The sequence below is a fragment of the Phoxinus phoxinus genome (assembly GCF_949152265.1).
Source record: "Phoxinus phoxinus genome assembly, chromosome: 20".
In the NCBI taxonomy this organism is placed as follows: domain Eukaryota; kingdom Metazoa; phylum Chordata; class Actinopteri; order Cypriniformes; family Leuciscidae; genus Phoxinus; species Phoxinus phoxinus.
Window position 1 is genome coordinate 14,845,871 of NC_136895.1, and position 14,066 is coordinate 14,859,936.

The window sequence follows — 14,066 nt, forward strand, 5'->3', positions numbered from 1 at the left end:
GCGCATTGGTACGAGTGATGTCATACTATTCAAACAAATTAGCCACCTCGTAAAATACGTTCAAATTGCTGTGAGATCGGGTTGGACAACCTGTTAATCACATGAGATCGACCAATAGCAAGCCATAACCATCCAATCAAATCAAGTCCCGCCCTATATTTGTTCTTGTTCGTGAAGTCGTTTCACTTGGATATACATCACAATAGAGTACAAAAGACTAGCAACTTCCATTTCATGTCGACTTTAAATCAAGATACATTTACTTCAGAAGCAAAATTACAAAAGATATTAAGCCTTGTTTAAAACAAAACAAAATATCTGCCTTTTGTGTCAGAAAATAATCGTTTTCCCATTGACATTTTTTGTGTGTGTGAGTTTTTTAAGTATAAACTCACTTCATTCTGACGGTATATATATATACTGTATTAACAATATTTTGCTTCTCAAGTAAATATATATATTTTTTTTTATAAATATATATTTTTATTTATTTAAGGATGAGTTTGTACTGGCAAACAAGACAAAAATACTAAGAAAGAAAATATTTGTATGCAATGTGAGAAAAAAAAAAGGTGTCGTGTGTATGTGTTCGAGTGTGAACGTGCAAGAGTGAGTATTTGACAAAAGAAGCTCGTTTCCGGGAGTGTGTGTGGGAATCTCACAGGAGTCTGAGTGTATTATGGGTTTAAGAGTGTGTGAAGGTGTGCGTATGCATGTGCGTGTGTGTGTGTGTGTGTGTGTGTGTGTGTGTGTGTGTGTGTGTGTGTGTGTGTGTGAGTGAGTGAGCCGCAGTAGTAAGTCAGAGAGGAGGGTGTGTGTGGCGGACGTCACTGAAGAACTATGTGCAAGCGAATGTTTGTGTGTGTGTGTTTCTGGAGAAATAATGAACATCTCTGTGTGGGTGCGTCTGTGTGTGTGTGTGTGTGTGTGTGTGTGTGTGTGTGTGTGTGTGTGTGTGTGTGTGTGTGTGTATGTGTGTGTGTGCCGGTAGCCTGTTGGGTAAGCATATGTATGTGCCCAATTACGTGTCTGTCAGTGTTGTTGTGTGTTTTGCGTGAAAACAACAGGCTGAATGTGCACGTATCTGTGCAAGACAGCAGTTTGAGAGAGAGCAAGCGAGAGAAACGGCTTGGCAATGGTGTTTTTCCTGCAGTAATCAGGGAGAGTATAGCCCTGGCCCTGTGTACCTCTCCCTGCCTGCGGTTTGTCCACATGCCTCCTCTGCTCGCAGTGGGGGAGGGTTGTGTGTGTGCGTGTGTGCGCGTGTGTGTGTGTGTGTGTGTGTGTGTGTGTGTGTGTGTGTGTGTGTGTGTGTTTTTGTATGCGTAGTTTTAGGGGTGTTGAGGCCCTTGGAAGGGAACAGGCAGATCTTGTTAGCTGGCCTGACCCACGAAAACACAGTCAACAATGCAACACGCTAAGACGAGATGTGGTGACAATACGCCACAGAAAGAGACAGGAAAATTCCTGCGCTGGCATTTCTCACCGTGCAATCAAGCCGCTAATGTCATCTACCATATATGCGCCATAAAGCTGCGCAGTCTCGTTCGTTTGTCCCCATCCGAAATGCTCAAAAATCAACTATTTGATGCGAGAAAACCAGATGCGCTTGTACTCGTCACAGAATATCGTTTCTTTTTCTGCTTCCCCCGACAGCTCCAAAGTCGGAGAGGCCCTGTTCCATCTATCTACATCACCGAAATGGCATGCATGGTCCGCCACAATGTGGTGGGACTTTTTTCATGCACGAATAGGCTTTTTCTTGTTGCTCTTAGCAATACCTGCTTTTGATTAGTTCGTAACGACGGTGCGTTCGAGTGCTGAGTGAAACCCCAGACAGGCAGATGCGATTCTGCTACTCTTATTCATCATCTTAATATATGCATGACTTAATTTAAAAGAATGGAGGGTAATTTAATTGTAAAAGCACCTTGTTTCAGTAGGTACATCAATATATGACACTGTTAAACTTATAAATACATGTTCTTGATCTTATTGTGCACCTCCTTTGAAACAACTTTCCTTTTCTGCTGATCTCAACGACCTAAGCCTAAGTATTGAATAATATTAACCAATAGATAAATAGTATTTTTGCCGAATTTACTAGTAACAATATCTGAATCAATATTTCGATTTTTTTAAAAGAAACTAATTTTATTCAGTAAGGCTGCATCAAAAGTGACAGTAAAGACTTACAAAAGATTTTGATTTCAAATAAATGCTGTTTTTTATGATTCGTCGTTTCCACAAAAATATTTAGCAGCACAACGGTTTTCAACATTGAAAGTAAATGAGAATGACTTCTGAAGGATCATGTGACTCTGAAGACTGGAGTGATGATGCTGAAAATTCAGCTTTGCCATCAGAGAAATTAATTACATTTTAAAATATATTCAAATAGAAAACAGTTATTTTAATTTGTAATAATATTTCACAATATAAATGTTTTACTGCATTTTTAATCTAATAGATGTAGCCTTGGTGAGTAGAGACTTAAAAAAAAATCTTACCAACCTCCAGACCAAGCAAGTATAATATCTTATGCAGTGTTGCTTGCTTCTCAAGTAAATTTATCTTGTTTTAAAGATTTTACATTTACATTACATTTAATCTTTTAGACGCGTTTATCCAAAGCAACTTACAAATGAGGAGAGCAATAGAAGCAATCAAACCAACAGTAGGGCAACAATATGCAAGTGCCGTGACCAGTCCCAGTTTGGCCAGCACAGTACACGTAGCAAGGTTGTTGTTTTTTAAATAGTAAGTGTTAGTATTAATGGGTCAAGTGTTGTCGAAAAAGATGTTTCTTCAGCAGTTTCTTGAAAATGGCTAGAGACTCAGCAGCTCGGGTAGAGATGGGCAGGTCATTCCACCAGCCTGGAACAGTCAAGGTAAAGGTCCGTGAAAGTGATTTTGTGCCTCTTTAGGATGGCACCACAAGGTGCCGTTCACTTGCAGTACGCAAGCTTTTGGATGGCATGTAGTTCTGAAGTAATAGGTTTAGGTATAGGGGTGCAGAGCCAGTGGTTGTTCTGAAGGCAAACATCAGTGCCTTGAATTCGATGCGAGCGGCAACCAGTGCAATTGGCAACCAGTGCAAGTTTATGAAGAGAGGTGTGACTTGCGCTCTCTTCGACTTGTTAAAGACCACTCTAGCTGCAGCATTCTGGATCAGTTGAGGTTTGACTTGCATGCTGGAAGGCCTGCCAAGAGAGCATTACAATAGTCTAGTCTGGATATAACAATAGCTTGGACAAATAGTTGTGTAGCATGCTCTGATGGAAAGGGTCTGATCCTCCTAATGTTGTATAAGGCAAATCTGCAGGACCAGGCAGTTCTAGCAATGTGGTCTGTGAAGTTCAACTGATCATCAATCTCAACTCCAAGGTTCCTGGCTGTCCTGGATTGAGTTATGGTTGACAAGCCTAGCTGAATGGAGAAGTGGTGATGGCGTGTTTGGTTGGCCGAGAGACCACAAGCAGTTCTGTCTTTGTAAGGTTGAGTTGAAGGTGGTTGTTCTTCATCCAGCAAGAAGTGTCTGTCAGGCAGGCTGAGATGCGAGCAGCAACCGTCAGATCATCAGGCTGGAATGAGAGGTATGAGTTGTATGTCATCAGCATAGAAGTGATAAGAAAAACTTGTTTCTGAATGTCAGATCCTAGTGATGACGTGGATGAGAAGAGAAGTGGTCCAAGCACTGAGCCCTGAGGCACTCCAGTAGCTGGATGATGCGACTTAGACACCTCACCTCTCCACGACACCCGGGACCTACCTGAGAGGTAAGCCTTGAACCATTGGAGTGCGGCTCCTGAGATGCCCTTCGTCTTGAGGATTGACAGAAGGATCTGGTGGTTAACTGTGTCAAAAGCAGCAGAAAGATCCTTCAAGCTTTTTTTAAATATATTTTATTGGAAAACAAAGTAAAAAACAACAACAATTAAAACCTTTAGAAGTATTTTTTGCAATATCCATACGCTAGTGTACGGCAAAATACATTTTTAGCAAAAAAATGTTTTACATGTTGCACTAAAACGATTTTGTCCAATCAGAGGCTCTCAAAGAATGAGAATGCTCCTCCCATTATACCAGCTGCAACTGATTATCAAGTAGAAAATCAGTTCATGGCTGTGTTGTAACTAATGGTGCTCAAGTCATGTTGGAAAGGTGGTATCGTTAACGCACATGAACAGCACCACAATGTAGTATCTACAAGAGAGAAACTCTTGATTTTCTTTGAGGCCCGAGTTTCTGAGTTGGGGGCATCAGTGAGAAAACATGGCAGACGCAATGGATGCAACATTGATAATTTTTTCTATTTACAATAAAACTAGATGAGTTTCATGTACAAAGTACGATAATGTTGTATAATTGCGATAGAATATATAACGACTCAGGTTATAGCACCTTCATAACTTGATTAAAAACATAAAAAAGCACACAAAAAAACTGAAGCACATTTTTTATTCATTATTCTGTATAAGTACAGTTAAAAAACATTGCTGTATTTGTTATAGAAAAGGTACATCGCCAACACTGTATAAAAATAAAAGATGCTGCCTTAAACTTGGATCAACTTGGATGTTTAAGTCATTTCAACTTAAAATGCATTAAACTGACTTTAAAAATTAGTTGAATCTTGTATAACTTATAAAAAAAGTTGAAAATTGCTTAACTTAATTTGATGAGTTAAAGCAATGTAAAAACATATGTTGTTATAACGCACCATACCTGATATCATGAGGTCTACCCTGGTGTCAATCTGGAATTTAGGCTTTTTCTAAGGTTATTCTGCATAAATTGCAGTGTTTAAATAGGCAGGCAATGAAATGTTATGCAGCCGTTGTTTAAAATAAGTTTAGTGATTTAATTCAGTAGGAGTAAGAGGGACGGTGAACTGCAGTTACTTCTTGTCTGCCGTCGTCTCTGCTGTGCTTCTGTGGCATTACCCACTCTAATTTCAGCCTGCATCTCTGCAACTGAAAAAAGCCATAAACACTGAAGATTAGGTCACAACAGCTTTCATAACCACTTTCATGACCTCTTTATGCCCTCCCTCACTGTCTCGCTCTATCTCTCGGTCTCACTCAACTCCCACAACACCTCACTTTTGAAAACCGCTCTTTTCCAAGGTCATGTTTCCATGTGTCTTGTGCTTAATTTCAGTATTCTCATTTATAAAACCTATTAATGTGAATCTAGACCTGTGGATCTATGTGAATTAAAGGGATAGTTCACACAAAAATGAAAATTCTGTCATCAAGTCTCCCTCTATTATCTATTATCAAAAAAGGACAAGTTTCGAAGAACGTTTACACTGCTGTTTTTTGATATAATGTTAATGGCTTCGGTGTAGCTCTCAAAGAGTATTAGAACTAGTTCAATATATTCAAACTTAATGGGTCATAATTAGTTAGACGACGTGTGGAAACTAATATTGTTTGGCATTATTGACATCAAAGCCATTATGATGCCAAGTTGAAAAATATCCATGTGTCAGTGAGATATCTATAGGGACCAAAATATCATAGACCAAGGGTCTTCAACAGGGGGTCTCCAACCCATAGGGGGTCTGCTGTGATACTGCAGGGGGTGCACCAAATACTGAAAAAAATGAATTAATAAGCTAAATTTAACAAGCTACATTTTCCATTGGCCCACATTAAAATGTATTAAAGGTAAAATGAAAAATTTGAATATGTGCAAGCACCAGTGTGATTTGAGAATTACAGATTTTTTTCCAACAAATAACAAATTAAGGACATTTTATCCTAAATGCACAATTTAGGAAATACACAATACTAACATGAAGTGTAAATGAAACATATTGAAACTGCTCCTGATGAATAGAATAGAACACACCTGCATGCAAATCCTTCCTAGCTATTACATGAAGTACAAGTTACGTGATTTATTGGTACTTTTTGGTAGTTTCATGACTTATTAATTGACAACATAACTACGATGTTGCATGCTCGTAATTTATTTAGCTCTTTTTATACTATAGTGAAGTGATATACAGCGCACGCCTCCACATTTGCGTGTGCAATTGAAGAGTACGCGCAGCACGCTACGAGCACAGATAATGGCTGACAGGACAGGAAAGTTCATTTTTCTGAGGTGAGACATTTTTTATTGTGTTAGAATAATGACTGAAAACTGAAATACTAAAAAGTTTTTACTTTGCGTTTTTCGCGTTCAGACGACAACGTTGTCAAAACGATCCTCGTTCACACAGGGTCCGCGAAAACGATTAACAACGCTGTATTATACTGCCAGCCAGTAGTTGGCGATGTGACTTTCTAAAGAAACACTACGTGCCTATAGACTAAACACGTAAGACACATGCACATGACGTCACCGTTTTTTTTTTACCAATTCGCATTTTTGTACTGCCAATTCGCATTCAAATTTTTTTTATTTTCAGGCTGCCAAAACGCGGTTGTTGTGTAAATTAATGGCTGAAACGCATACATTTTTTCCGTTTTTAGTAGGTGTTGTGTAAATGGCCCCTTATATATTTTTTATTTTATTTTGTCGCAACCCACCATGAGAAACATTCATAAACAAAGTTGATTCAAAATATTAATTAATACTATAATAGTACGTAAATAATACTAAAATAATGGACTACTTTTATGGGATGCTTTTGTTGTTGTTTTTTTGTGAGCTTGACAGACATGCATGTAAAACAGCAGCGTGAACACTGTACAAAATATCTCCTTTTGTAATCCACAGAAGAACTAAAGTCATCCAATTTTAGGTGAACTATACGTTTCAAATTGCCATTTCTCACCAGTATGCGGTGAGGTGCATGAGATGCCACCTAGACAACATATGCATCTCCCTTTATTCTGTCTTTTACAGTGAATACATTGTGGTTTTGCTGCGTCAACAACTAAATTAACCTACAACGTCCACTCACTGTCAATCAGTGTATTATGGTGTTCTGTTTTCGAGTGTGTTTGGATAGGATGAAGAATTTCTTCAACACTAACAATTACTGGCTGCAGAGAAGAGACAGGCAGTGGGGGGGGGGGGCTGTTAGCAGTGAAGATGTAGGGTGAATAAGAAAGGGGGGGGGGGCATTAGCATTTGTAGGCTGCAATTATGTGTAATTTTCCAACAGCGGCGAAATTAGAAACCAAACAAAACAAGGGGGCAAATAGACTGTGCGGATTAGCTCCTCACTGACACATGCGATACAGTGGAGAGAAAGGAGGAGGGCGGGGGATGGGATGTGGGGGGGGGGGGGGGGGGCGTTGCTGGCAACATCATCCTACATGCAAATATTGACAAACAGAAGCAGCTACAGACAGGTTCGACAGCATGGTATTGAAGTACAATGAACTCCTAGAGAACAACTCAGTACATTGGATAGGTTGGGCGTCCCGCCTGTAGATGATACGGACCACCCACCGTTTGTTCATACCGCTCACAAAACTGCAACATACGGTTGAGCATTCAGAAACAGTGAAATATCAATTAGATACTGAATGTAGTCAGTACTCAGTACAACAAGACTGGAAATGTTAATATTTTTTTTTGTCGATATCAACTTACCTAGGCACTGTCTTTTGGCATCCCTCTTATGTATGAATGGCATTTACAAGTGAGATGTCTTAAATACTGTAGATGATTGTCAGATTTGATCAATTACGAGGCAGAGCTGACATTTGACCACAAGCATTTGTCAGCGTGCCAACCAACTCCTCAAGCAATGCTCCTCAAGCTTTTATAAATAGAAAAGTCATTGTAGTGTAGTCCTGCTTACAAGTACAAGACCAATCCAACCGCAATCAGCGCTCCTTTGAGAAAGCGTGCAGGTGTTAAAAACAAACAAGCATTGGATAAATGAAGCCAACTCACTGAACCACATACACACTAAAACCTGAGAACAGCTCCGGAGAGGAAAGGCCAAATGAGGTAATTAGAAAGGGTTTGGTTGAGAGGTCTGCTTCCAACAACCACTCGGCTATGGCCAAAGGTTGTGTCTTCAATGACATCTGGACGGCGGTGATTAAAACCTGGTGTGTAAATAATCCCATCAAATAGGAACAACATAACAACCTCTGTTTAATCCCTAATTACCCTAGCTCCTCCCCCACCTTCAAATTTTGCATTAATTAGGAGCCCGCTAATGTGTAACCACCTCCGTCCTTGTCTCCTGACGCTGTGAAAGTAAGCAGTAGAAATACACTCTTTTCTATTCCTCTCTCAAGGAAGACTGGTTTTTGGACAAGTTCACAACCCATTGGAGATCTTCCTGTCTTTGCTGGAGGGTGAGAATAATTAAGCGTTTTTCACCATTTCTAAAATGTACCATGACAGTGTCAACTAAACGGAAAGATTTTGGTGAATTAAAACAATTAGTTCAGTATGCAATATGTAAATTATATTGAAAAAATGTGAAAACCCTACTTTTAAGTATAAAAATTTAGCATGCAACTCATCTGGTACTACAACCACCTAGCAATGCCTTAGCAACCACCCAGAGCACTTTAGTAGTTACATTGTCCACCATTGAACCACCCAAAATACCCAAGCACCACCAAGAACACCCTAACAACCAGCTAGGAATGCCCTAGCAATAACCCTGAGTACCCTAACAACCACCTGGTAATGCCTTAGCAACCACTCAGAACACCCTAGCAACTACCTTTGCAACCACCCAGAACATGCTGCGGCTACTACCAAAGACTTTATATATAGAAAGACGGTGCACTCATGTTACTATGAATGGGAGAAAGTGCAACCCACAATATGGTGGAATAAGTCCCGCCTTCTAAATAAAAGAGCCAATCACTGATTGTCATCTCATCACTGCAGCTGCAGTTAGAAGGGCCAGTTGCTATAGAAACAGTCAGTGTTCTGAGAAAAGTGATAGGACTTTGGCTGGTCCAGTTTGAAAAAAATAGTGTTTTTTTTGGTCATGATTTGTTTTTTGTTTTTGTTTTTTTGTTGCCATGGTTTTGATAAACAAAATGTATGAGACAGTTGATTTCATTGGTGATTTCAAATATGATTTTTTTTTTTGTAAGCTTGGTGAACAGCTTTGGAGAATTGGAAGTTTCGCAGACTGAAATAGCTGCCCAAGAGGCGTTTCAAAAATGGCCGCCAAATGACTTACCTTAAAGGGACTTTGCTACTACCCAGAACATCCTAGCAATCATCTAAAAAAGATCTCACAACAACCCATAACACCTAGCAATCATCCAGAATACCCTAATAACTACCCAGAACACCCGAGTCACAATATAGCGATGCCCTAGCAAACACATAGAAAACTAGAAAACCTGGAAACACCCTGACACGTGTTGTTCCATTGGCAAACAACACTGTTGTTTTATTTAATTCAGAATAAAAACAAAACAAAATGGGCTACACATTATATTATAAAAATTACAAATATTAAAAAACTAGTTTAATATTATTTTATGTAGGCTATTAGTATAGTTTTGAATCTTGCCTTTGACTAAACAGATGTCTCTATACTTTGGGTCTAAAGGGCATACAAGACAAGTAACTTTCTTGATGTTTGACTTGCATGTTGCGACAAGGGCAAATAGAGCATTCAGAACTCAACTTTCTGAGCAATGACTCCTGAACAGGTTAAACTGGAAGAAGAACATTCATCAAACACAAGGTCCATCCTTGAATCCTACAGTGTCAAAGTCAAGTGCCTCATTTCAACAGTGGCAAAGCTTTACACACAGATATTGATATATGTGTCTTTCAACAGGTACAACATAGGATCTCTGTAATTCCTCTGCAAATATTGATGAGATAACTGAAGCGACACTTACTCTTTCTGAATTGCCTATAGCACTTTTCAAATGGGATTTTCATAATATACCAACATCTGAGTTACAACTATTGATGCAGGATGTCTGGGATTTCCGGGTTGGAAATGGGGAGGTCCAGCTTTTAGGGTGGGGGGTCCAGTTCAAAATGTGGAAGATTTCCCAATTTTATTCAGATAATAGCCTCTAAACGCTATGCAGATTTCATACATAAATATAGTGGGACTTTCTGTATCTATGGTTTAAAAATATAAAACATGCCCCAAACTAAGGTCCCCCCGAGGAACCTCAACCAATTCCAATACTGAAAAGTACTACATGTATTAGGATTGGGAACTCTGTGTCTATTTGGGAGGTCAAGTACTCTGCATACACACATCACCAAACCTGCTAAAATAAACAAGACTAATTATATCATTGTGTAATTAAGGCAAGGAATTAATTAAGATGAAAATCATGCCTGATCACAAGAAATGCAGTCAGTGCCAATTGTTATTTGCAGCCGTTACATGCCTTCAATATAACTTTTTGCTGAGCCTGCCTTGATAAACACTTCAACCCGACAAGGGGATTAATTACGTAACCAAATTGTAGAATCCTCTGTGAATTTAGCACAGGACCTACAATAAAGGTACTCCAGGCAGTCCAATGAAGTTAAAAAGTGACATGACGTGAAGGCCAAGTACGGTAACCCATACTTGGAATTTGTCCTCTGCGTTTAACCCATCCAAGTTAGTGCACATACATTAGGAGTAGTGAGTAGTGAACACACACACCCAGAGCAGTGGGCAGCCATTCGCTGCGGCGCCCGGGGAGTGATTGGGGGTTAGATGCCTTGCTCAAAGGCACCTCAGCCGTGGGTATTAAGGGTAACTAAGAGAGTGCTGTCTTTCACTCCCCCCAGCTACATTTTCATTCATTGAGAATTGAACCTGTGACCTTCGGGATACAAATCCGACTCTCTAACTATTAGGCCACAACTGCCTAAAAATATATAGAAATATGAATTGAAAATCACATTGTCAAACACGAATGTATGAATCCACAGGGCCATGCAACTATAGTTGCTTCAGAATCGGGCTTGTGTACATGCAAAGCTAACCACAACTTTGGTGTTTGATGAATTTGACGAGTGATCGCAGAAGCATGTTCCTCAAAGCCATATGTAGCCAGATTCTTGAGTATCTGCATAACATCTTGTTCTAGCCAAGAACCGCCCACTTATACAGGAAACAGCTCTCTGACTGACATCTAAAATGACTAATCACGGTTTGCTTTTTACGTGACACATTCCGGACTTGAATCAACAAGCTATATCTTGTTTACTTGCAAGTGTCTTAAATTAAACTTGAATTTCTTTGAAAGATTCAGTGCCATGAACCTCAGAAACTAAAGACAAGTTTTTCCTCGTAAGTGCTGGAGTAGCGACTTGTAAACATGGCTTTCCAGAAGTGCTGATAAAAACCTGTGAAACTTGAAACCCAAAAATTGTGCAGAAATTGATTTGAGGATGCTAATTTAGCTAAGTATATTCAATGGTGGAGAAGGCAGATCTAACCCCAAAACTCGGCCGAGAACAACACATACAACTTTTCTAACAGAACTAGTTTTCTAACAAAGTAATGGCTGAGTTCAACTTTTACTTGGGATCATCTATGATCAAACTAAAACATTAAGAGGTTAGCATGTGACTTGTGGGTTAGATGGGAGCTAGTTCTTGGCTTATCCTTGGATGCAATGTTGACTGTAAATATGTTGATATGTCCTTACCATGCAGACTCCATTTTCATGGAGTCTCTGGGTTCTTTACCCATCATTTTATGTCATTTTATGTGGAACATGATGCAGTAAATCTTCACATCCTAATGGGAATTTTGCATTCTCTTGCCTTGCATTGTTGGCCTAAATTACCAGCTTCAGTTTTAGAAAATAGGAAGAGGGTGCACAATTATTTCTGATTTATCTCTTTGGACATAACCCAACATATTGAGATGATTATTGTTATGCACGCTTCAGATTCTGATGCAAGTTGTGGTCTCGTTATTGACATGCTTTAATCTGAACAATTCCCTTGGACGTCCTCTATATGAGCATTGTTTGTTATTAAATAACAACCATTTCTAATTTGCGATCCATTCTGTATTATTGTCACATCAATCGTTGTAGAGATATGATGGTGTAGCATTGGGAAAGACGTATGTTGTGAAATGTGACTTATACTGTTGGGAGATAGCTACTGTTGGGGTATTTCTTCAGGCTTGCAAGTAAAACAAAGTGTAGACAGTGATGGGGAAGGAGACATACGGACAACGTTTGACTCTTCCTAACTTCCCTAACATTTACTTGTCTCGAGAATCCAGAGAGTGGCTCTATGGCTGGATGAAATGGGCCAATGATAAGTGATTCTCACAGACTGCTTCCACACATGATTTCCTATCTCTGGCTTCTCCGGAGCGTAGGATCTCTGCAGGTCACAATCCTTCTCCACTCCTGCAGTGCCCATCCCCCCACCACAGTAATTGGACACAGCTTCAGCACAGGGAGCATGTCTTTTTTTTTGTTTTAGCATGGCAAGCTCACTGAATTAAAAGAGAGGCTCTCTCTAGAGAATAAGAAAGAGCAGAAAGGGAGGGAGGCAGAGAAAGAGAGGTGTTGTGTTAGGATTGATTTTATTCTTGTTGCTGGTGCAATGTCTGAAGACGCCCCAATAATTTAACTCTTAGCAAATCAGTTCACTTGGTGGCCATCTTGGAAATGCCCTTGCACAGCTATTTTCTACTAGGTAGGCACAAATGCACGCTCCTGTGTAGTCTTAAATGGGGAAAGATCATAATCAACTAAATGGTTTGTCAAGATGAAGTAAAAAAAATAATCTGACAACATAGCTCAAAGTATAGCTCAGATCACGCTAAAAAATTAGCTGCGTTGAAAATCGCATACTGTCAAAATAGGTGCTACTAGGTATTCGATGAAGACTTACTTTGCGACCATTAAATAAGTGTTTTCTGTCGGTGCCGATAGCCTCGTGGGCAGCGCGCAGTCATTTAACACTGGTGCGCTTCCCAATCCCACCCCCCTCTCTCTCCCACCTTGCTTCCTGCATGTCCACTCTATACTACGCTATCACAATAAAGGCAAAAATCATCAAAAATAAATCTTTAAAGTCCCCCCTGTGGTGAAAATCAAGTTTTTAATGTTATTCATATGTCTATGTTGTGTTTTCAATGTGCTTTAAGACATGTGTAAATTCACAAGTCAACACTCTGAAATCGCTGGTGTTTCTGATGTCACAAACTACCTTGTAACCAATCACTTCAACGAGTGGATCTCTGAGCTGGTGTGAGTGAGTGGAGGCGGGGCTAATTTGTATATTCATAGAACCATGTAAACTAAATGAGGCAAGGGTGTAGAGTTACATTCAAGCTATTTGAAGGCATGAATCCTTTTTTTAAGGAAAAAAAACTTTAAAATATGTCATTTGGGGTTTTTAAGGGATACAATTATTGATTACAGGAGGATTGTAGTGCTATCTATATAGTATGAATGTGCGTAGTATATATTTAATTTGGAAAAAACTACATTCACATTGTTGTAATTATCATGTGACCTAACAACGTGTAGCTTCACTGCCATTCACAAATCCTCTCCCGTAGCCTCATGGGATTGTAAAGTGTCCATGCACACTTCGGAATCTTGCCGGAAATAGTAGGCAATACAGTAGGGTACCGCCTTCTGTTTTATGAGAACTGTGAATTCGGACATAATACTATTTTTTTTTGCCTACTATATAGTAGAAAAGTAGGCATAGTTGGATGCAAGGATAGTGTTTTTTAAGGTTGGTCTGCACACATTTGCGCGTTTTGAAGTAAACAAACTTCCTTTTAAAGGCGACTTACAGTTCTACTGCTGATTTGAGCATCACAATTCCTATTAATTTATCTATGAATGGTCCATCCTCTCCTCCTTATAACACACACACACACACACACACACACACACACACACACACCCTTCTGTATTTTATTAAGGTTATTTCCACACATCTCTGCTGCCAACAAGGCAGCTCAGTTACCCTGGAGCTATTAAGCCATTAAGTGAACAAAACACGCAATCACACCCTGAGAGGAGACTCTCCACATTACCCATCAGTCAGTGTGTATCGATTCAAACTGTGTTAGCCAACCAAGCAAACTCCCCGTATAAGCATCCAGGTGTTCAAATTCAGTTGTTCTCTGAAGGAAAAAAGTAAAGATCATTGGTAGAAAA